The following is a 22,026-nucleotide window of genomic DNA, read 5'->3' as shown; positions in this document are numbered from 1 at the left end:
GTTATAAAAGTTCTTTATATGTTCTAGATATGAATCCCTTATCATATATATAATTTACAGATATTTTTCCCATTTTTGGTTCATCTTTTTACTTTCCTAGTGGTGTACTTTGCAGATATATTATTAATTTTTATAAAGTCCAGTTTATTTATTTTTTCCTTTTGTTGTTTGTGCTTTTGATGCATGTCCAAGAAACCATTGCTTAGGGTCATGAAAATTTACACCTGTATTTTCTTCTAAGAGTTTCATGGTTTTAGCTCTTAAATATAGGTCTTTGACCCATTTGGAGTCAACTGTTTGCTATGATGGAGATCAGTGGAGAAATAACTCCAGAAAGAATGAAGGGATGGAGCGAAAGCAAAAACAATACCCAGCTGTGGATGTGACTGGTGGTAGAAGCAAGGTCCGATGCTGTAAAGAGCAGTATTGCATAGGAACCTGGAATGTCAGGTCCATGAATCAAGGCAAATTGGAAGTGGTCAAATAAGAGATAGCAAAAGTGAACGTTGACATTCTAGGAATCAGCGAACTAAAATGGACTGGAATGGGTGAATTTAACTCAGATGACCATTATATCTACTACTGCGGGCAGGAATCCCTCAGAAGAAATGGAGTAGCCATCACGGTCAACAAGAGTCTGAAATGCAGTATTTGGGTGCAATCTCAAAAACGACAGAATGATCTCTGTTCCTCTCCAAGGCAAACCATTCAATATCACGGTAATCCAAGTCTATGCCCCAACAAGTAACGCTGAAGAAGCTAAAGATGAACGGTTATATGAAGACCTACAAGACCTTCTAGAACTAACACCCAAAAAAGATGTCCTTTTCATTATAGGGGACTGGATTGCAAAAGTAGGAAGTCAAGAAATACCTGGAGTAACAGGCAAATTTGGCTTAGGAGTACAGAATGAAGCAGGGCAAAGGCTAATAGAGTTTTGCCAAGAAAATGCACTGGTCATAGCAAACACCCTCTTCCAACAACACAAAGAAGGCTCTACACATGGACATCACCAGATGGTCAACACCGAAATTAGATTGATTATATTCTTTGCAGCCAAAGATGGAGAAGCTCTATACAGTCAACAAAAACAAGACCAGGAGCTGACTGTGGCTCAGATAATAAACTCCTTATTGCCAAGTTCATACTTAAATTGAAGAAAGTAGGGAAAACCGCTAGACCATTCAGGTATGACCTAAATCAAATCCCTTATGATTATACAGTGGAAGTGAGAAATAGATTCAAGGACCTAAATCTGATAGATAGAGTGCCTGATGAACTATGGAATGAGGTTCGTGACATTGTACAGGAGACAGGGATCAAGACCATCCCCATGGAAAAGAAATGCAAAAAAGCAAAATGGCTGTCTGGGGAGGCCTTACAAATAGCTGTGAAAAGAAGAGAAGCCAAAAGCAAAGGAGAAAAGGAAAGATATAAGTATCTGAATGCAGAATTACAAAGAATAGCAAGGAGAGAAAAGAAAGCCTTCTTCAGCGATCAGTGCCAAGAAATAGAGGAAAACAAAAGAATGGGAAAGACTAGAGATCTCTTCATGAAAATTAGAGATACCAAGGGAACATTTCATGCAAAGATGGGCTCAATAAAGGACAGAAGTTGTATGGACCTAACAGAAGCAGAAGATATTAAGAAGAGGTGGCAAGAATACACAGAAGAACTGTACAAAAAAGATCTTCACGACCTGGATAATCACGATGGTGTGATCACTCTTCTAGAGCCAGACATCCTGGAATGTGAAGTCAACTGGGCCTTAGAAAGCATCACTACGAACAAAGCTAGCGGAGGTGATGGAATTCCAGTTAAGCTCTTTCAAATCCTGAAAGATGATGCTGTGAAAGTGCTGCACTCAATATGCCAGCAAATTTGGAAAACTCAGCAGTGGCCACAGGACTGGAAAAGGTCAGTTTTCATTCCAATCCCAAAGAAAAGCAAACCAAAGAATGCTCAAACTACCACACAATCGCACTCATCTCACACACTAGTAAAGTAATGCTCAAAATTCTCCAAGCCAGGCTTCAGCAATATGTGAACCATGAAATTCCTGATGTTCAAGTTGGTTTTCAAAAAGGCAGAGGAACCAGAGATCAAATTGCCAACATCTGCTGGATCATGGAAAAAGCAAGAGAGTTCCAGAAAAACATCTATTTCTGCTTTATTGACTATGCCAAAGCCTTTGACTGTGTGGATCACAACAAACTGTGGAAAATTCTGAAAGAGATGGGAATACCAGACCACCTGACCTGCCTCTTGAGAAATCTGTATGCAGGTCAAGAAGCAACAGTTCGAACTGGACATGGAACAACAGACTGGTTCCAAATAGGAAAAGGAGTACATCAAGGCTGTATATTGTCACCCTGCTTATTTAACTTATACACAGAGTACATCATGAGAAACGCTGGACTAGAAGAAACACAAGCTGGAATCAAGATTGCTGGGAGAAATATCAATAATCTCAGATATGCAGATGACACCACCCTTATGGCAGAAAGTGAAGAGGAGCTAAAAGCCTCTTGATGAAAGTGAAAGAGGAGAGTGAAAAAGTTGGCTTAAAGCTCAACATTCAGAAAACGAAGATCATGGCATCTGGTCCCATCACTTCATGGGAAATAGATGGGGAAACAGTATCAGACTTGATTATTTTGGGCTCCAAAATCACTGCAGATGGTGATTGCAGCCATGAAATTAAAAGATGCTTACTCCTTGGAAGAAAAGTTATGACCAACCTAGATAGTATATTCAAAAGCAGAGACATTACTTTGCCAACTAAGGTCCGTCTAGTCAAGGCTATGGTTTTTCCTGTGGTCATGTATGGATGTGAGAGTTGGACTGTGAAGAAGGCTGAGCACCAGAAAATTGATGCTTTTGAACTGTGGTGTTGGAGAAGACTCTTGAGAGTCCTTGGACTGCAAGGAGATCCAACCAGTCCATTCTGAAGGAGATCAGCCCTGGGATTTCTTTGGAAGGAATGATGCTAAAGCTGAAACTCCAGTACTTTGGCCACCTGATGCAAAGAGCTGACTCATTTGAAAAGACTCTGATGCTGGGAGGGATTGTGGGCAGGAGGAGAAGCAGACGACAGAGGATGAGATGGCTGGATGGCATCACTGACTCGATGGACGTGAATCTCAGTGAACTCCGGGAGTTGGTGATGGACAGGGAGGCCTGGAGTGCTGCAATTCATGGGGTCACAAAGAGTCGGACACGATTGAGCGACTGAACTGAACTGAGGTAGGGGTTTCACTTCATTCTTTTACATGTTCAGTTGTCCCTAGAACAACTCATTGAGTCTATTCCTCTCCTATTGGACTGTCCTGGCACCCTTTGAAAATAAATTCACTTTAAATGTGAAGATTTTGATCAATAACCCACCGTCTTGTTTACCATTCCTCTGTCATTAACCTTTGAGGTCAGAAAATGTAAATCCTCCAGCTTTGTTTTTCTTTTCAAGATTGTTTTGGCTATTTTGAGTCCCTTGCATTTCTGCATGAATTTTAAGATTAGCTTACAAATTTCTACAAAGAATCCAGCAAGAATTTGATGAGGATATCATTGAATCTGTAGACCAGTTCGGGAAGTGTTGCTATCTTAATATAGTAAATATTAAACTTATTACCATTTATATATAAAACCTAAATATTAAGTCTTCCAATCCAAAAACATGGGATAGCTTTCCATTTATTTTGATATTTTTATATTTCTTTCAACAATGATTTGTAGTTTTCAGAGTATAGTTTTGTACTTTTTTGTTAAATTTCCTAAGTATTTGCTTCTTTTTTGATGGTGTTGTGAATAGAATATTTTTTAAAGATTTCATTTTTTGATTGTTTGTTGCTAGAGTATAAAAGTACAATTGAATTTGTATGTTGATCTTGTATTCATAACCTTACTGAACTCATTTATTACCTCTAATAGTTTTATGGTAGATTACTTGGGATTTTCCATATGAATTATGTCATCTACAAATAAAACTTATTTCTTCCTTTCCAGTCTGAATGCCTTGTATTTCATTTTCTTTTCTAATGTCCTTGGCTAGAACTTCTTGTATAATGTTGACTAGAAATGGTGAGAGTGGACATCCTTCCCAGTGTTGGGGGAAGTCTTTCACAATTAAGCATGATGGTTGCTTAAAAAGGTTTTTTTCGGTGGGTGCCTTTTTATCAAACATAGGAGGTTCCCTTGTGTTCCAAATTTGTGGAGAGATTTTTCAATAAATGTTTAATGTTGTCAAATGCTTTTTTATATCAATTAAAAATTTTAATTGAAAATTTTATTTATATGGTGATTATGTAGTTTTTCTTTTATAGATGGTTAAAATGGTGGGTTACATTGATTGATTTTCAAATGTTGAACCAGACTTGCATGCCCAGGATAAACCCACTTGATTGTGGTGTTATTATTCTTTTAATATATTTTAATCTTATTTATAATATATTTCATTGTAATAATTCATTGCTAATATTTTATTAAAGATTTTTGTGTCTGTATCCATGAAGGGTACTGGTTTGTAACTTTCACTTCTTATATTGTCTGTGTTAGATTTTGGTATCTAGGTAATGCTGGTTCTCATGAGTTGAAAAATGTTCCTTCTTCTATGTATTGGAAAAGATTATAAAGAATTAGCATAATTTCTTCTTTGAATCTTTGGTAAAATTTACCAGTGAAACCATCTGAGTTTCCTTTTCCTAGAAAAAAAATTAAATTAGGCATTCAATTTCTTTAATACTTATGAGACTATTCAGAATTTCTATTTTACCTAGAGTCAGCTTTGATAATTTGTTTTTCAAAAATTGGCAGATTTTATCTATTGAATTTCTGCATGTAGAGTTGTTCACAGAACTGCTATGTTATCATTTTAATGGCTGTAGGATCTGTAGTGATATCCCCTGTTTCATTCCTAATATTGGTAATTTATATCTTTTTTATTTCCTGGTATATCTTGCTAGAGATTTATCAGTTTTATTGATTGTTTCAAAGACCAGCTTTGATTTCATTGATTTTGCCTACAGTTCTCTTTTCAATTTCATTGATTTCCACCCTAACTTTATTATTTCCTTTCTGCTGTTTGATTTGCTTTTTTCTTTGCTCTTCTAATTTCTTTTTTTTAAATTAATTATTTTATTTTTGGTTGCACTTGGTCTTTGTTGCTTTGTGAGGGCTTTCTCTAGTTGTGGCAAGCAGGGGCTTCACTTCATTGCAGTGTGAAGGCTGCTCATTGCAGTGGCATCTCTTGTTTCAGAACACAGGCTCTAGATGCTTGGGCTTCAGTAGTTGTGGCACATGGGCTTAGTTGCTCCATGGCACATAAGATCTTCTTGGATGACGGATTGAACTGCCCACTGCATTGGCAGGCAGATTATTATCCACTGTACTAGAAGAGGGAAGTCCTTCTTCTAATTTCTTGAAGATAAGATTAGATTATTGATTTAAGAACTTTCTTTTCTAATATAAGCATTTAATGCCATGTTTTCCGCTAAGCACTGCTTTATCTGCACTTCAAAAATTTTGAAACGTTTACTTTCATTTTCTTCCAGTTCAAAATATTTTCTAATTTCCCTTATGATTTTCCCCTTGATTCATGGATTACTGGGAGAAGGCAATGGCAACCCACTCCAGTACTCTTGCATGGGATATCCCATGGACGGAGGAGCCTGGTAGGCTGCAGTCCATGGGGTCGCAAACAGTCGGACATGACTGAGTGACTTCACTTTCACTTTTCACTTTCATGCATTGGAGAAGGAAATGGCAACCCACTCCTGTGTTCTTGCCTGGAGAATCCCAGGGACAGCGGAGCCTGGTGGGCTGCCGTCTATGGGGTTGCACAGAGCCGACTCTGTGCAATGACTGAAGCGACTTAGCAGCAGCAGCAGCATGGATTACTTGAGAATCATATTGTTTAATTTCTAAGGTTTGAGGAGGAGATTTTCCTGTTATTTTTTCATTACTGATTTCTAATTTATTCAATTATAGTCAGAGAATTTGGTTTGTATCATTTTATTCTTTTAAATATGTTAAGATATATTTTATCACCCAGGATATGGCCTAACTTGGTGAATGTTCCCTGTACACTTGAAAAAAATGTGTGTTCTGCTACTCTTAAATGAAGTATTCTATAAATGTATATTTAGGTCAATCAGTTGATGGTATTGATTAGCTCTGGTATAACCTTGCAATTTCTGTTTGCAAGTTCTATCAGTTACTAGAAATGTTGACATTTCTAATGATAATTGAATATTTGTTTACTTTTCCTTTCAGTTTTCTGTTTTTGCTTCATGTATTTAGAGGTTCTGTGGTTAGCTGTATACATATTTAGGATTATTATGCTTTAAATGGATCATTTAATCATTATGCAATGTCTCTTTTTATTTAAGATAATTTTTTGGTCTAAAATATACTTTGTCTAATATAATTATTGTCATTCCAGCCTTCATTTGATTATTGCCATATGTTATATATTTTTCCATCCTTATACTTCCAATCTACTAATATTATTATATTTAAAGTGAATTGCTTGTAAATAACATTTAGTTTCATCATTTTAATTCATTCTAAATATTTATTTATCTTTTAATTGGTTTGTTTAGATGTTTACATTTAATGTAATCATTGATATATTTTAATAGGCTTATCATTTTGTTGTGTTCTATTTCTATTTTTATTTCCTGTTTACCCTTTCTTGCCTTCTTTTGAGTTATTTTTAAATTTTTATTTATTTGTTTATTTTTATTATTAGATCTATGACTAGATCTTTGTTGCTATGAGTGGGCTTTCTTTAGTTGCAGTGTGTGGGCTTCTCATTGCAGTGGTTTCTCTTGTTGTAGAGCACTGACTCTAGGGTGCTTAGGCTTTAGTAGTTGTAGCCCATGGGCTCAGTAGTTGCAACTCATGGGCTCTGGAGCATGGACTGTATAATTGTGGTTCACAGGCTTAGTTGCCCAGTGGCATGTGGAATCTTCCCAGAGCCGGGATCGAACCCATGTTCCCTGCATTGGCAGATGGATTCTTAACCACTGGACCACCAGGGAAGTCCTCTTTTGGGTTATTTAAACATTAAAAAAAAAGCTTACATTGACAATTGTAAGAAATAATGGCAATCCCTTGTTCAGTTTGCTTTGTTTCCTCTAATTATAAACTTTGCAAAACTATAATATTGAATCAGTATATTGACATTAATACAGTCTTATTCAGATTTCCTCAGTTTTACTTGTATCCATTTGTGTGTGTATTAAGTTCTATATAATTTAATCACTTCTTTATGTTTTTGTATCCACCACCCCAGTCAAGGGTCCCTTGGTCTCTTACATTATAACCATATTCATCTTACTTCAGCTCCCTATGCCCTAACCCTTGGCAACTGCAATCTTTCCTGTCTTTCTAAAATTTTCTATCTTAAAATGTTATTTAAATGGAATTGTATAGCATATAACCTTTGGGATTGATCTTTTTCACCCAGCTTAATTTTCTGTGGATTCATCTATATCGTTGCATGGTTAATAGTTTGTTCCTTATTATTGCTGGATAATAATTCGTGGTATACTAGTACCACAGGTTGTTTAACAATTCACCTGTTGAAGAACATTCTAGGCCAATCCCAGTTTTTTAATATTACAAATAAATAAATTTGCTATGGATACTTATGTAATGTTTAAATTTTTTAGTATTCATATTAGTTTATCTTTTTTTTGTATAATCTCTCTTAGAATGGTTTCATTGCTCTGAGGATTACAAAATCAGGTAGAATGTAGAAACTTACCATCATGTAGGGCCTATTATCCTTATCCCCTTTATTTTATGGTTTCTTATTAATTATTTAGTGCAATTTATTTAATATGACTTATTATAGTTGTTCAGTTCAGCTCACTTCAGTCGATCAGTCATGTTCAACTCTTTGCGACCCCATGAACCACAGCACACCAGGCCTCCCTATCTATCACCAACTCCCGGAGTTTACCGAAACTCATATCCATTGAGTCAGTGATGCCATCCAGCCATCTCATCCTCTGTCATCCCCTTCTCCTCCTGCCTTCAATCTTTCCCAACATCAGGGTCTTTTCAAATGAGTCAGCTCTTCTCATCAGGTGGCCAAAGTACTGGAGTTTCAGCTTCAACATCAGTCCTTCCAATGAACACTCAGGGCTGATTTCCTTTAGGATGGACTGGTTGGATCTCCTTGAGAGTCTCCAAGGGACTCTCAAGAGTCTTCTCCAACACCACAGTTCAAAAGCATCAATTCTTCAGCACTCAGCTTTCTTTATAGTCCAACTCTCACATCCATACATGACTACTGGAAAAACCATAGCCTTGACTAGATGGACCTTTGTTGGCAAAGTAATATCTCTGCTTTTTAATGTGCTGTCTAGGTTGGTCATAACTTTTCTTCCAAAGAGTAAGCGTCTTTTAATTTCATGGCTGCAGTCACCATGTGCAGTGATTTTGGAGCCTCCAAAATTAAAGCCAGCCACTGTTTCTACTGTTTCCCTATCTATTTGCCATGAAATGATGGGACCAGATGCCATGGTCCTAGTTTTCTGAATGTTGAGCTTTGAGCCAACTTTTTCACTCTCCTCTTTCACTTTCATCAAGAGGCTCTTTAGCTCTTCTTCACTTTCTGCCATAAGGGTGGTGTCATCTGCATATCTGAGGTTATTGATATATTATAGTTGTATTAAACCTTTATGTACCCAGTTGGCTTCAGGCTACAAGTTCCAACCAGGTCTATGGGTTATGGCTCATTTGCAGAGACTTTGCAGTGCAATTGAATCTATCCCAGGAAGGTACCACTAGCAGTCAGTCTGGGATTTGGGCTGTGGCTTATCCTGTTCCTGTCACAAAGTCTATGGTAGGCAGTTTAGGACTCGGCCCATGCACGCACAGTCCGGGGATTTGTCCACGAGTTCATAAATGGCTCTATGGGGTCACTTTTCCCAGCTTCTGCCTCTTCATACTCTCTCAGATACTTTCATATTTCCTAGGTGTCCTCTTTTTACTCCTCTTGGTCAGAAAGCTGAGGGTTTATTTATCCTCTTCTTCTGCACACTGGGCTGGGAGTGTGAGGAAATGGAGAACAAAAAGGGAGTGATGTTTCTCCTATTTATCCTGAGCATTAGCAGACCCCTTTCCTGCTCTTCAAACCAGAACAAGGACTGTGTTCTGCCCATTCCAGGTTTCAGCTGTGTTGCATCCAGGCTGAGGAAAAATGTGCTTTGATGACTTTGAATTATGTCTCTCCCCCAATCTATCATTTTCATTTGAGTCCTCGAATACCTCATTCTGTCTACAGTTTATAACTGCACTCAGTGGGAGAGACAGGGTGGAGTTTACGTTTTCCTTCTTACTTCACCCATTTTGTCTTTCAAACATTTGTTGACATTTGACACATCCATCTACAGGTGTTTCTTTTTAGTTCTCTTTGTCTTCATGAACTTGTGTTTTCGTTCTTTACCGAAGCTCTTTATAGCTCTGGTAAAGTCTTAAATTAAGAAAAAGAGGAGACGGTCAATCTTCTGTCTTTGTTTTATGGATTCTAACAAAATTGTGTTCTATGCAAACTTTGACTATTTTTTTCTTGCTTTTCTCTGTTAGTATTAGTTGCTGTTTTAGTTCCATTTCAAGCTCTTACTGTTGTTGTTTTCTTTTCTTTTCTTTTATAACAGGTAACAAAGGCATCTATTAGAAAGTTGGAAAAAATTAATTGGAAATCTGCTGTTTTGTTTTTTCCAGCTGGTTAGAATAGAGCCACCCTCTAATTGTAAAATATGAATATATATATGATATATGAAATATATGATAAATAAGACATTCAGATTTTCCTCTTTCTTTTATGTTAACCAAAGGAAAATATTTTAATTTGTTCACTGTTGTTGTTTAGTCACTAAATCATGTAAGACTCTGTGACCCCATGAACTACAGCACGCTAGCTTCCTGTCCTTCACTATCTCCCTGAGTTTGCTCAGATTCATGTCCATTGAGTCAGTGATGCCATCCAACCATTTCATTCCCTGTCACCCCCTTCTCCTCTTGCCCTCAATCTTTCCCAGCATCAGAGTCTTTTCCAAACTATGACAATAAAAACCCTTTACATCTGTATATTGCTCTCATATCTTAACATTAATTCTTTAGTTAGATTTGATAATTACAGGTTTGCATCAACATCTACCGTATTTTTTGAGAAGAATTATTTTTATTTCACTTTCTTTGGGATTTTGCTGCCTGTCTTTACTAATTAAGTACCAAAGTGTCCTCAGAATTGTGAAACCTTTGCTGAGAGAAATATCTATTCTAGTTTAGTTGGTTTTCATTATATTCAACTTTCATTGTTCCTTTTATTTTAAGATTGTCATAAGCATAGACCTTTAACTTTATGTGATAGAGGAGAAACTGGGGTTTGAAACTAGATTTTATCCATAGGTACACTGCTTTTAACTTTCACTTTTTTATTAACGAAGCTAATGTGAAAGCAAAGTGTTTTCTGTTGCCAATTTAACTTCTTTAATTAAAAATGAAAGTTATAAGGTAATAGTGCCATGGGTGAAGTTCTAATGTTATCAGAATGGGGAAAATGGGTTTAAAATTGAAACGGTTGACATGGTGGTGACTATACAGCATCAGGAGTTTTGACACTTTATTTAATGGAAAAAGGATACCAATGCCTTAAACTCTTTTAGTATTAACTTTAAAAAAATTATAAAACTATAAGAGGCATGACTATGAGAAAAGCACTGATGAAAGCCGAGGGTGCCCTGGGAAGGTACGAGTTTGAAAGATTAAAGCATGAATACTCGAGGTTTCAAACTGTAAAAGAATGTGTATCCTGTGCCTAAATGAGGTCAGGCAAACCAGAATTCCTCCTCACTTTTACCAACCTCATAAAGTTGACAGGTGTTTGAAACAAACAATCATTTTGGAATGTGCTGAACCTGATTATAGCAAAATCCCTGTGAAAAAAATCATGGTCTACAGTCTTTGTGCCAGTGGGAGTGGCTTGAGGAGTTAGTTAATTTTCTTGACTACAAAATAAGGTATTCAGAAAAGTATTTTCATTTATGGAGAGTCTTAAGATCCCCCTCTCTCATTTCCATTTATATCAGAAAGTATGTTTTCAAACAATAGTTTCCCATTCATGAGGACCTCAGCCTATTGAGATCAGTGTATCTGTCATGCCTGTGCAGTTCACTCAGTAGAATCTCTAATATTTGGTAGAATTATGTTCTCCACCCCCCACCCACAGAAAAAGCCCAATGTCATACCAGACACATAACTTTACAAAATATTAATGGATTTCCCTCAGTATCAGTATCATACACAGAGGTATTTCAGGCATATAGCATGTTACATCTACAAAGACTTTAACATAAAAATGTCCTTGGCTCAGGACTCACAGTAAAAGTGTAATAGTAAAGCTAAATTAATTTCATGGTAATTTATCATCCCTAAAATTTAAAGTGGGAGAAGGCAAAGGGTCTTTCAGTCAAGTACCTACCCCGTGTCTTCTGACAAGAACTAAAAGCTGAGAATTAGTGAAAACAAACTAAAAGATGGTAAATCTGGGTAAATTTATAAGGAATTTTTTCCCCTGTAAGTCCACATACTTGACAAAGCCAAAAGACATTGAGTCCCAACAACACTGATACTTTTAGAAGATTCAGTTTTTACATGAGCAATTGTGGCTGATGGAGGGGACCTCTTGAAAGCACCAGGCATGTTGGAATGGTTGTCCAGGGTGAGTGGGACAGCCACATCCCACTGGCCTTCAGAGCTCAGAAAGCTGGTACCCCAGAGCCTAGAATGGGTACCCCATTCCCTCCCACATCAGACCTCTGTGCCCAGCCAGCTGTGTGACCAGGAAGAGGCCATGGGGCCCCTGTCCTAGCTTCATGAGGCAGAGGGGACCATACATGTCAGCAGCCATTGCATGGGTTTCTTCATAAGCATCTCCAGCCTTCCCAAAGCTTCCCTCAGCTTCTGTTCTATTATTTCACAGGTGGATCCAGGAGGGAATTTTTCCTCTTTACAGCCCCTTCTCGGGATGGCTGTAAAATTATCTCCAACCGTTTCACCTGGAAATCTCCAAGAGGACATGCTGCTCCTGTTGACATCCCGCTGTGTTTTCAGATTTGCAGATTTGTCTGTGGCGTGTTTTCCAGTCCTGTACTTTTCTTCATTCTCCCCAAGTGATTCATTAGTATGTTTCCTATTGTAGAGGGTTATCATTAATATACAAATTAATAGTCAAGGAAGTATCCAAATTTAGGGCAGCGATTTTTTTATATACATAGAGGAAATTGAGTTAGTTACTTTCTTTCCTAACAAAACCTCATTTTGCTAGATTTTTAGTTTTTAAATTTTTTCTTGAAATAGCTTTATTGTCTTCATGTGTTTATAAAGTGAAATACATACTCTCTGCAAAAGCATAAGAAAATCCTATAAATACAAAGAGTACCTATAATTCCATTTCCTGGAGATGGCCTCTCTTTCCACTTGATTTAAATCCTTCTGGTCCTTTTTCAGTTCAGTTCAGTTGCTCAGTCATGTCTGACTCTTTGCGACCCCATAAACCACAGCACGCCAGTCCTCCCAAAACCAGGTCCATTGAGTCAGTGATGCCATCCAACCATCTCATCCTCTGTCGTCCCCTTCTCCACCTGCCCTCAAACTTTCCCAGCATCAGGGTCTAAATGAGTCAGCTCTTTACATCAGGTGGCCAAAGTATTGGAGTTTCAGCTTCAACATCAGTCCTTCCAATGAACATCCAGGACTGACTTCCTTTAGGATGGACTGGTTGGATCTCCTTGCAGTCCAAGGGACTCTCAAGAGTCTTCTCCAACACCACAGTTCAAAAGCATCAATTCTTCGGCGCTCAGCTTTCTTCACAGTCCAACTCTCACATCCATACATGACTACTGGAAAAACCATAGCCTTGACTAGATGGACCTTTGTTGACAAAGTAATGTCCTGGCCTTTTAATATGCTATCAAGGTTGGTCATAACTTTCCTTCCAAGGAGTAAGCGTCTTTTAATTTCATGGCTGCAGTCACCATCTGCAGTGATTTTGGAGACCCCCAAAATAAAGTCAGCCACTGTTTCCCCATCTATTTGCCTTGAAGTGGTGAGACCGAATGCCATGATCTTAGTTTTCTGAATGTTGAGCTTTAAGCCAACTTTTTCACTCTCCTCTTTCACTTTCATCAAGAGGCTTTTTAGTTCCTCTTCACTTTCTGCCATAAAGGTGGTGTCATCTGCATGTCTGAGGTTATTGATATTTCTCCTAGCAATCTTGATTCCAGCTTGTGTTTCTTCCAGCCCAGCAGTTCTCATGATGTACTCTGCATAGAAGTTAAATAAGCAGGGTGACAATATACAGCCTTGATGTACTCCTTTTCCTATTTGGAACCAGTCTGTTGTTCCATGTCCAGTTCTGTTGCTTCCTGACCTGCATACGGATTTCTCAAGAGGCAGGTCAGGTGGTCTGGTATTCCCATCTCTTTCAGAATTTTCCACAGTTTGTTGTGATCCACACAGTCAAAGGCTTTGGCATAGTCAATAAAGCAGAAATAGATGTTTTTCTGGAACTCTATTGCTTTTTCGATGATCCAGCGGATGTTGGCAATTTGATCTCTGGTTCCTTTGCCTCTTCTAAAACCAGCTTGAACATCTGGAAGTTCACGATTCACGTATTGCTGAAGCCTGGCTTGGAGAATTTTGAGCATTACTTTACTAGTGTATGAGATGAGTGCAATTGTGCAGTAGTTTGAGCATTCTTTGGCATTGCTTTTCTTTGGGATTGGAATGAAAACTGACCTTTTTCAGTCCTGTGGCTACTGCTGAGTTTTCCAAATCTGCTGGCACATTGAGTGCAGCACTTTCACAGCATTATCTGGTCCTTTTTAGGGAACTAGAACTTCCCTGGTGGCTCAGATGGTTAAGCATCTGTCTACAATGTGGGAAACCCGGGTTCAATCCCTGGGTCGGGAAGATCCCCTGGAGAAGGAAATGGCAATCCACTCCAGTACTCTATTACCTGGAAAATCCCATGGACAGAGGAGCCTGGTAGGCTACAGTCCATGGGGATGCAAAGAGTCAAACATGACTGAGCAACTTCACTCACTTATATGTGTGGTGCACAACTACCCTCTCTCCTTAGAACATTTCCAATCCCTTGTCCCTCCTGTTTGCTCAGTAACACCCAAACTTGGTCCAACTTTAATTTTATGACCAAAAACCTCACAGGGACCCTTAGGACAGTGCAGCAATGTGAGTCCACTTCCCCAGTTGGTTCACCCTCCCACTCTCTAAGACCACTGTTCTGTGCTGCCTTTTCTTTCTCCCAATCCTTACCACCCTTTCCTCCCTGCTCATTCAGATGATGACCTTGTTTCTTATTTCAAAGAGAAAAATGAAAGCTGTCTCATTGCCCAGCCATCAGCTCACAGCCACCAGCCTTCTGGCCACTGTTCCCACTCTGACTCTCCTCTTGCTGAGAGCAACCCCCATACAAGCTCTGCATCCCATCCCTTCTCCTAGTCAGGGGTTTTGCTTCTGACGGGGTTTGACCATTCCTTCGTTCTTCCACTCATCAGGTTTCCTCTCAACTCCTTCATTCCCAGTAGCACAGAAGCGTGCTATGCACTCAACCATCTTAAAAACATGTTCTAATGTCTGCATCACCCACAACCACATTTCTCTGCTTGCCTTTATGGTAGAATTTCTCAAGAGTTGGTAGACCATTTTCACTTTATATTGACTATATTTTCTTATTTTTGATATTCTTGATGCTTTGGTGTTTGGGGTCTTGATCTTTGGGAAACTGCCCCTCCCAGAGCTAGCTAATTCCTGGAATTAGCAAAGGACTGCCCTGCAAACACCTTTGATATACAAACTAACAATTCAGAGCTCACACCCCAATCATCTCCTGTATCAAACTCTCACATACCAAACCAGTATTTCCCCTGCCCTAAGTCACCCCAAGGCCAGGTACTGAACAACTAGGGGCCATTCCTTTAGCCCACAGCCTGCTGAAATTATCCAGACAAGATAATCATAAACTTAAACCTACCTACTGTGCCTCACCCACTCCTTCCTTTGAAAATCCCAGTAAAGTTTCTGTTCTGGGCCATGTTCCCCTCTCCCCTTCTGCCTCCTGGCTGACCTCGATTCTTCCCCATGTGGCCCTGCAGGGTATGCCAGGTCTCCCATTTCTGGGGATCCTACTGGATCTTTTTTCCCCACTTTCTCTGTCAAGCAGAAAGAGAGTTGCACTGAGTGTGAGCAAGGACATTCCTTGAGCTGAACACTGCAAGTGAAAGTGCACTGCTCAGTCATGTCCGGCTCTTTGCAACCCGGTGGACTATACAGTCTGGGGAATTCTCCAGGCCAGAATACCGGAGTGGGTAGCCTTTCCCTTCTCCAGGGGACCTTCCGAACCCAGGAATTGAACCAGGGTCTCCTGCATTGCAGGCAGATTCTTTACCAGCTGAGCCACAAGGGAAGCCCATTTCTGGGAATCTGTAGGTATAAATTTCTTCATTCCTGACAGTCATGTCCATGTTTGTGTACCTTACCAGATCTGATTCAAACAAATCCTGGGTACACACTTTAGAATACACTTCTGCCTGGGTTTTCTGTTTAAATGACTGTAATCAGATGTTTGTCCCCAGCATTCCTCTGAAACAGATCTTAGGACACCTGCTTCTTGCCAAACTCAGTGGTTAATTCTTGGTTCTCCTATTGCTTGAGCTCCTAGTAGATCTGATAGATCCTTATTATCTCCTTTTTACTTTTCTAAAAATATTTGGTAACTTACTTGCCTGCCTTGACTCTTAGTTGTGGTATGAGGGGTCTTAGTTGCTGTGCACATGGGCTTCTCTTTTGTGATGGTTGGCAGGCCCAGTAGTTGCAGCAGTCTGATTCAGTTGCCCCGGAGATGTGGGATCTTAGTTCCCTGAACAGGGCTCAAACCTGTGTCACCTGCATTGGAAGGCAGATTCTCAGCCACTGGACCACCAGGGAGAGTCCCTCAGCTGTCTTATCTTTAGCTGCTACCTCTCCCCTGCATTTCTGTCACCTATATACAACTTCCTACTTGATACTGTCTCCTGGCTCTCTGATACAGGAGACTTTGTGTGTCCCAAAACACACTCTTGAGTTACTCCTTATACTCGCCTGATTTTCCCATTTCCGGATATAACACCACCATTCACCTAGTTCCTCACTCCAAAAAAACTAGGAAATATGTGGTTTTTGTTTTCTGCCTTCATTTGTTTCTCACCACTACCCCTCTCCTTTCCTTTTATTTTATTTATTTTCCTTATTTATTTATTTATTTTCCTTTTATTTCTCTTCCTGCCAGCAAGGAGGCTTTGTTGTATGATCTTGTTTGGCAGATCTTGTCGTTACTGGAATTACGGCAGCTCAATGGTAAAGAATCTGCCTGAAATGCAGGAGATGCGGATTCTGTCCTTGGGTCATGAAGATACTCTGGAGGAGGAAATGGCAATCCACTCCAATATTCTTGCCTGGAAAATTCCATGGACAGAGGAGCCTGGCGCTCTATAGTCCGTGGGGTTGCAAAGAGCTGGACATGACTAAGCACGTATACACCTCATTGTAACTGGGAGAATCTGGTGCAGCTTGTCTAAAGAAGGAAAAGCAGGCGGTTTCTACATCAGAAGCTGCGTGAACAGCCGTATGCTTGATGGGGAGGGTCCAACCACTGCAGCCAGGACTGAGACGGGCAGCAGTCATGGAGCAGCCTAGGGCTCCTCTCTTGGGAGAGAGGGTAGTAGTTTAATTGTTCAGTCGTATCCAACTTGCTCAGACTGTAGCCTGCCAGGCTCCTCTGTCCATGGGATTCTCCAGGCAAGAATGTTGAAGTAGGTTGCCATTTCCCTCTCCAGGGGATCTTCCTGACAGAGGAATCAAACCCAGGTCTCCTGCATTGCAGGCAGATTTTTTTCTGACTGAGCTACAAGGAAAGCTCAGACTGGGAGAGAGGGGCTTCCCCATTAGCCCAGCATCAGGAGGCTCTTTCTGCAAACAGTAATGATGTCTCTCCCCTGCCATCACAACTCCTCATTGGTGTCAGTGTCCAAATTCAGGTCCCTCTGATGGTCTCTGCCACTGTTCTCTGTTTAAGTGGGTGTATTTTAGCTTTAGCATGTCATTCTTTTCCTTTTAAAAAATATCTCTATTTATTTGGCTGTACCTGGTCTTAGTTGTTGCATGTGGGATCTAGTTTCCTGACCAGGGATCAAACCTAGGCCCCCTGCATGGGACTGTGGAGTCTTACCCACCGGACCACCAGGGAGGACCTTAGCATGTCATTCTTCATTCTGTCTTTTTCAACTGTTTTGCCAATAAATATTGGATTAGGACCAGGCATATTTTTTTTTTCTTTTGGAATTTCAAATCAAATATTTAAAATTTTTATTTGCTTCTTCACTTTAAGCCCCAAGTATGTCAGCACATGCTAACCAGCATGGAAGGAGGGAATCTTGCCTTATGTTGCTGGCATTTTTCTGTGATAGATGTGCAAAGATCTGTTAGCAATTAAGGATTGATTTCATTGTCCAAGAGATTTGGGGACTGAAAGCTTGGCATCACAGGCTATTTGGGGATCCAGGAAGTAGGACATGTGCATTTCACATACTTTATCTCCTGTGTCGTAGCTACTTCTCCGTCAGATGAGTTGGGCTTCCTGGAAAGAAAAGATTTGGGGGCATAATTGTCTAATTAATGTGGATGGACTTGGTGTACAGCATTTTGAATACCTAAAAAAGAATGGAGACTTATTTTGAAACTTAAGAGTGAGCAATATTATAAGTAAAGTGGGTTGATTTTTTTAAACCTACAGTAGATTTTATTTAAAACTGAATATTTAACAGCTAATTGGGTAAGCCTAAAGGCTTGAAATTACACGTCTATGAATTTAGGCCTTGCGTTTTTGACACCTTGGATCCTCTTCTCCCTCTTTTGCTATTTTTAACTTACCGCAACAGATGAGGGGCTCTTAAACCATCTGTTAACCTTTCTTTCTCCTTTTCTTAACCATGTAGAGTCGCTCAAGGCAAGAAGACCCAGAGACAGTAAGACTGAAACAAAAAGCAAAGGAGGTAGGCATGGCTCGAGATCATTGGGTTTGACATTTCAAGGCTTTTGCCTATTAATTTTTTATGCCTTGCTACTTGTATATCGTTAATAAAAATCTGACGAAAAACTTTTTAGGATGTATTTGTTGCTTTGGCTTTGATCTTAATGTTTGCAAACTAATACATTAATACATGTGAAGCCTTAAGGAGTTTTTCTAAGAGAATATTTCCATACATTATGTTTTCATTTCCATTTTAGGTAGCTGAGCCTCTGTGGGGTTGTTGATGGTGGTGGCATTCGATTTTGGTTGGGAAATGTTATTTCTTTGCCTGCCATTAAATGTGACTTTTGAAGCATGTGAAACCTTGTCATCAATATTTTACCTAAATTCACTTCAGTAAGGTCCTGCACTTCTAAGAAGTGTTGCCATTTCAAATTCTTCATTTTGGAAAGATGTGTGGAACTCCATTCGGTTATTTGTAATAGTAAAACTCATCCCAAATCATCTAATCAAAGGGCTTGCTGTCTGGTTATTAAAATTTCACTTAGGTTAGGCTACAGAGATCAGCTCAACTGAATGTCATTATCTTTGCTCCCTTTAAGGTGCCTGCTTGCTAGAAGTGGCAGCTGTGCCTGGCTAATTGAGTTGCAGTAAAGCCAGTTGTCCAGAAACGTAAGTCACGCCAACTAAAACATGTCATCTTGTTCCTTAACATATGTACAGGTCCCCCAATGCAAAATGTAGTCGTGACATGACAAAATGTCCGATGAAAACTTCGAAAGAGTATTTGAGATTCAAGGATCCGATGAATAATTAGATCACATTTGAACTTTTATTTCATGAAAATAAGTAGATAGGAAACTTGAATGATTACTCATTGGAAAATGATTGCTCACCCCGTTTTGAATGCCTTGCAGTGACACATGGGTGAATAGGCTGTTGAAATGGCCCTTTAAGTTGTGTTTTACTCAAAAGTGACTGTGAAATTCTTTGAATATTTATGATTTATGCTGAGTATCATACAACCTTCAATAGCTTTCAGATTTTTATCCTTGTAAGTAATGTTTGAAATGTCTATCATATTCTGATTTCTGAGTGGTTAATTATTCAGGTAAATGTTAAGTACCTTTCTCTAAGAGGAGAGGGAATGGGAAAAAGCATACTTCACAGGAAAGCAAAATTAATTCACCATGGTGATTAGTAAGATAACCACCGATCAGGGTCATCGTTACAGATATTTCTTTTACTATTGTTCCCTAAAAGATGAAATCGTTAACAACCATGGTTATTTTTTAGATCCACTAGAGGGAGTAATGTTGTACAGATAGGTACTTTTAAAAAGATCTGTTTGTCATTGAGTTGGTAAATAAATTTGTGGTAATAGTATTATCAAAATTTAACAGCCGTGATATTTTAAGTCTCTTTCTATTTGCAAATGTTGCTAGGTGGTTGATTTAAACCCCAAACCAGCTTTTCGGAGACGGAGAAGAATGCTCTATACTTTCACTTGTCCTACTTCTTTCTCTTCCTTCTAATGTAATTCCTTAATTTTCTAATTCTGCTTACTGTCCTGAGGCAATTTTGATATGCAAATAAGCTTTAGCATTAAGAAAACCGGAAGCTTTTGAAATTCTGACTTTCATTTTTTGAGAGATTGTGTGTTTGGTATGGAAGCCCCACAACAGGGAATAAATGATTATCATTTCATTTCTACTGTGGCTTTCAAGAGCACGTGTCTGTTCCTGGATCTCCTGGTGGTCTGCCTGACCAGTGCTTTGGCTTGGTGGGTAAATGACACCCTCCCAGATAGAAGATGCCATCTGGTCTTCTCTTTTCCATGAAGTGATAATAAGATGAAGCCTCAAATGTTATGTTTTATTTTCCAAAACTTACAGAATTTAAAGTAATTAACCCACGATGTTTTACGAACATTTAGAAGTACCGAAGGGCTTGCAATGGAAGTGCAACACTGGGCTCATCTTCCGTTCCTTTCATACCGCTCCTCAGAGCAATCACTTGATAAAACAAAATTTTACTGAGGTAAAATTTACATACACTGAAACTCACACTTGAAAGCCAGTTTTGATTCATTGGTCCAGTTGTGTAACTACCACCACACTCAAGATACAGGTCATTTCTGTCATTCCAGAAAATGCCCTCATGCCCCTTCTTGTCAAAAAAAAATTTTTTTATTTGTCTTTATTGTATTTTTATTTGGTTAAATGTTTTCCAGTGTGTTTATATATATATATATATATATTTTCCTAGCTCTGCTGGGTCTTCATTATAATCCATGGGCTTCTCTAGTTTCGACTCACGGGCTTAGTTGCCCCATGGCGTGTGGGACCTTAGTTCCTAGACCAAGGATCAAACTTGTGTCCCTGTATCAGAAGGCATATTTTTAACTACTGGACCACCAGGGAAGCCCCAAAATTAATTCACCATAGTGGCTGTTAAAATGACCACTGATTAGAGTGATTGCTATAGAAATTTCTTTTACTATTGTTTCAAAAAAGGTGAAATACTTATAAATGTGGTTATATTTTAAATCCACTAGAGGGAGTAATGAAGTTCAATTTATCAATCTTTAAAAAAGTTGTATCTTTTATGCTTTTCATATCATTTCTAAGAAATCATTGCCTAACCATGGTCACTAATAATTACTCCTCTGTTTTCTTCTAAGAGTTTTGTAGTTTTAATTTTTATGTTTAGGTCTTGATGTATTCTGAGTTACATTTTATGTATGGTGTGAAGTAATTGTCCAAATACAACCTTTTGCATATGGCTCTCCAGTTGTGCCAGCACCATTTGTTGAAAAGACTGTTCTTTTCCCCACTGAATTGTCTTGGTAGCCTTGTCGAAAATCACTTGGCCATGAATGTAAGGGCTTATTTCTGGAGTCTCGATTCTCTTCCATTGACCTAAATGTCTATCCTTATGCCAGTACCACACTGTCTTGATTTATGGTAGCTTTATAATAAGTTTTGAAATTGAGATGTATAAGTTCTCCAACTTTGTTCTTTTTCCAGATTATTTTAGCACTTTTGTGTCATTTTGTATTTCCATGTGAATTTTAGAGCAGCTCATCAATTTCTGCCAAAAAAAATAAATAAATAAATAAAAGCCCAGCTGGGACTTTGATAGGGATTATATTGAGGCAGATCTGTTGGCAGAAAATTGCCATGTTAACAATATTGTTTCCCAATCCATGAAGATGTAATTGTCTCTCCATTTGTTTAGATCTACTTTAATTTCTTTCAATAATGTTTTATAGTTTCAGAGTATGTTTTACACTTCTTTTGTTAAATTTATTTCTAAGTCTTTTATTCTTTTTGATACTATTATGAATGGAACTGCTGTCTTAATTTCACTTCAGATGTTCATTGCTGGCACTTAGAAGTACAATTGATTTTTGTTGGTTGATTTTTTTTTTTCTATGTTCATCTTCTATCCTGCTAACCTGCTGTACTCATTATTAAGTTGTAGTCTTCTTTTTTCTTTAAACTTGATTTCATAAGGTTTTCTATATACTTAGATTATATTTTCAGTCTGGATGCCTTTAATTTCATTTTCTTGCCTTATTTCCCTGTCCAGAACCTCCAGTATAGTGTTGAATGAAAATGTTAGGAGTACACATTTTGTCTTGTTCTCAGTTTTAGGAGGAAAGCATTCTGATTTTTGGTTAAAAAAAATAATTAATTTTGATGAAGTGCATGTTATCAATTTTTAAATTTTATAGTTAGTGTGTTTTGTGTTCTGTCTTAGAGATCTTTGCCTATATTTGTCCTGCACCCCAATTCCAATGTTGGTTGGGAGTCTTTCCCACACCAACAAGCAATGTGCCTTCACCAACTAATGTCCTACACTCAACTCAATTCTGACGCTATCCAGAGATAGGGTCAGATTACACAGCTTAATCCCACAAG

General features: G+C 38.6%; 1 long non-coding RNA gene across 12 annotated transcripts in view; it reads left to right on the top strand.

Moving 5' to 3' along the window:
* Positions 1-22,026, top strand: part of LOC138418694 (uncharacterized) — a 333,161-nt gene that overhangs the window by 147,174 nt on the left and 163,961 nt on the right. For all 12 annotated transcript variants that reach the window (XR_011248688.1, XR_011248689.1, XR_011248686.1 and 9 more), the window contains 2 exons: positions 18,066-18,122; positions 18,703-18,772. This is a non-coding gene — a long non-coding RNA (uncharacterized lncRNA). The remainder of the gene's footprint in view (positions 1-18,065; positions 18,123-18,702; positions 18,773-22,026) is intronic.

Source organism: Ovis canadensis, chromosome 14 (assembly GCF_042477335.2).
Source record: "Ovis canadensis isolate MfBH-ARS-UI-01 breed Bighorn chromosome 14, ARS-UI_OviCan_v2, whole genome shotgun sequence".
Classification (NCBI taxonomy): Eukaryota; Metazoa; Chordata; class Mammalia; order Artiodactyla; family Bovidae; genus Ovis; species Ovis canadensis.
The sequence above is the reverse complement of the archived record's forward strand: the minus strand, read 5'-3'. Positions and strand labels throughout refer to the sequence as shown.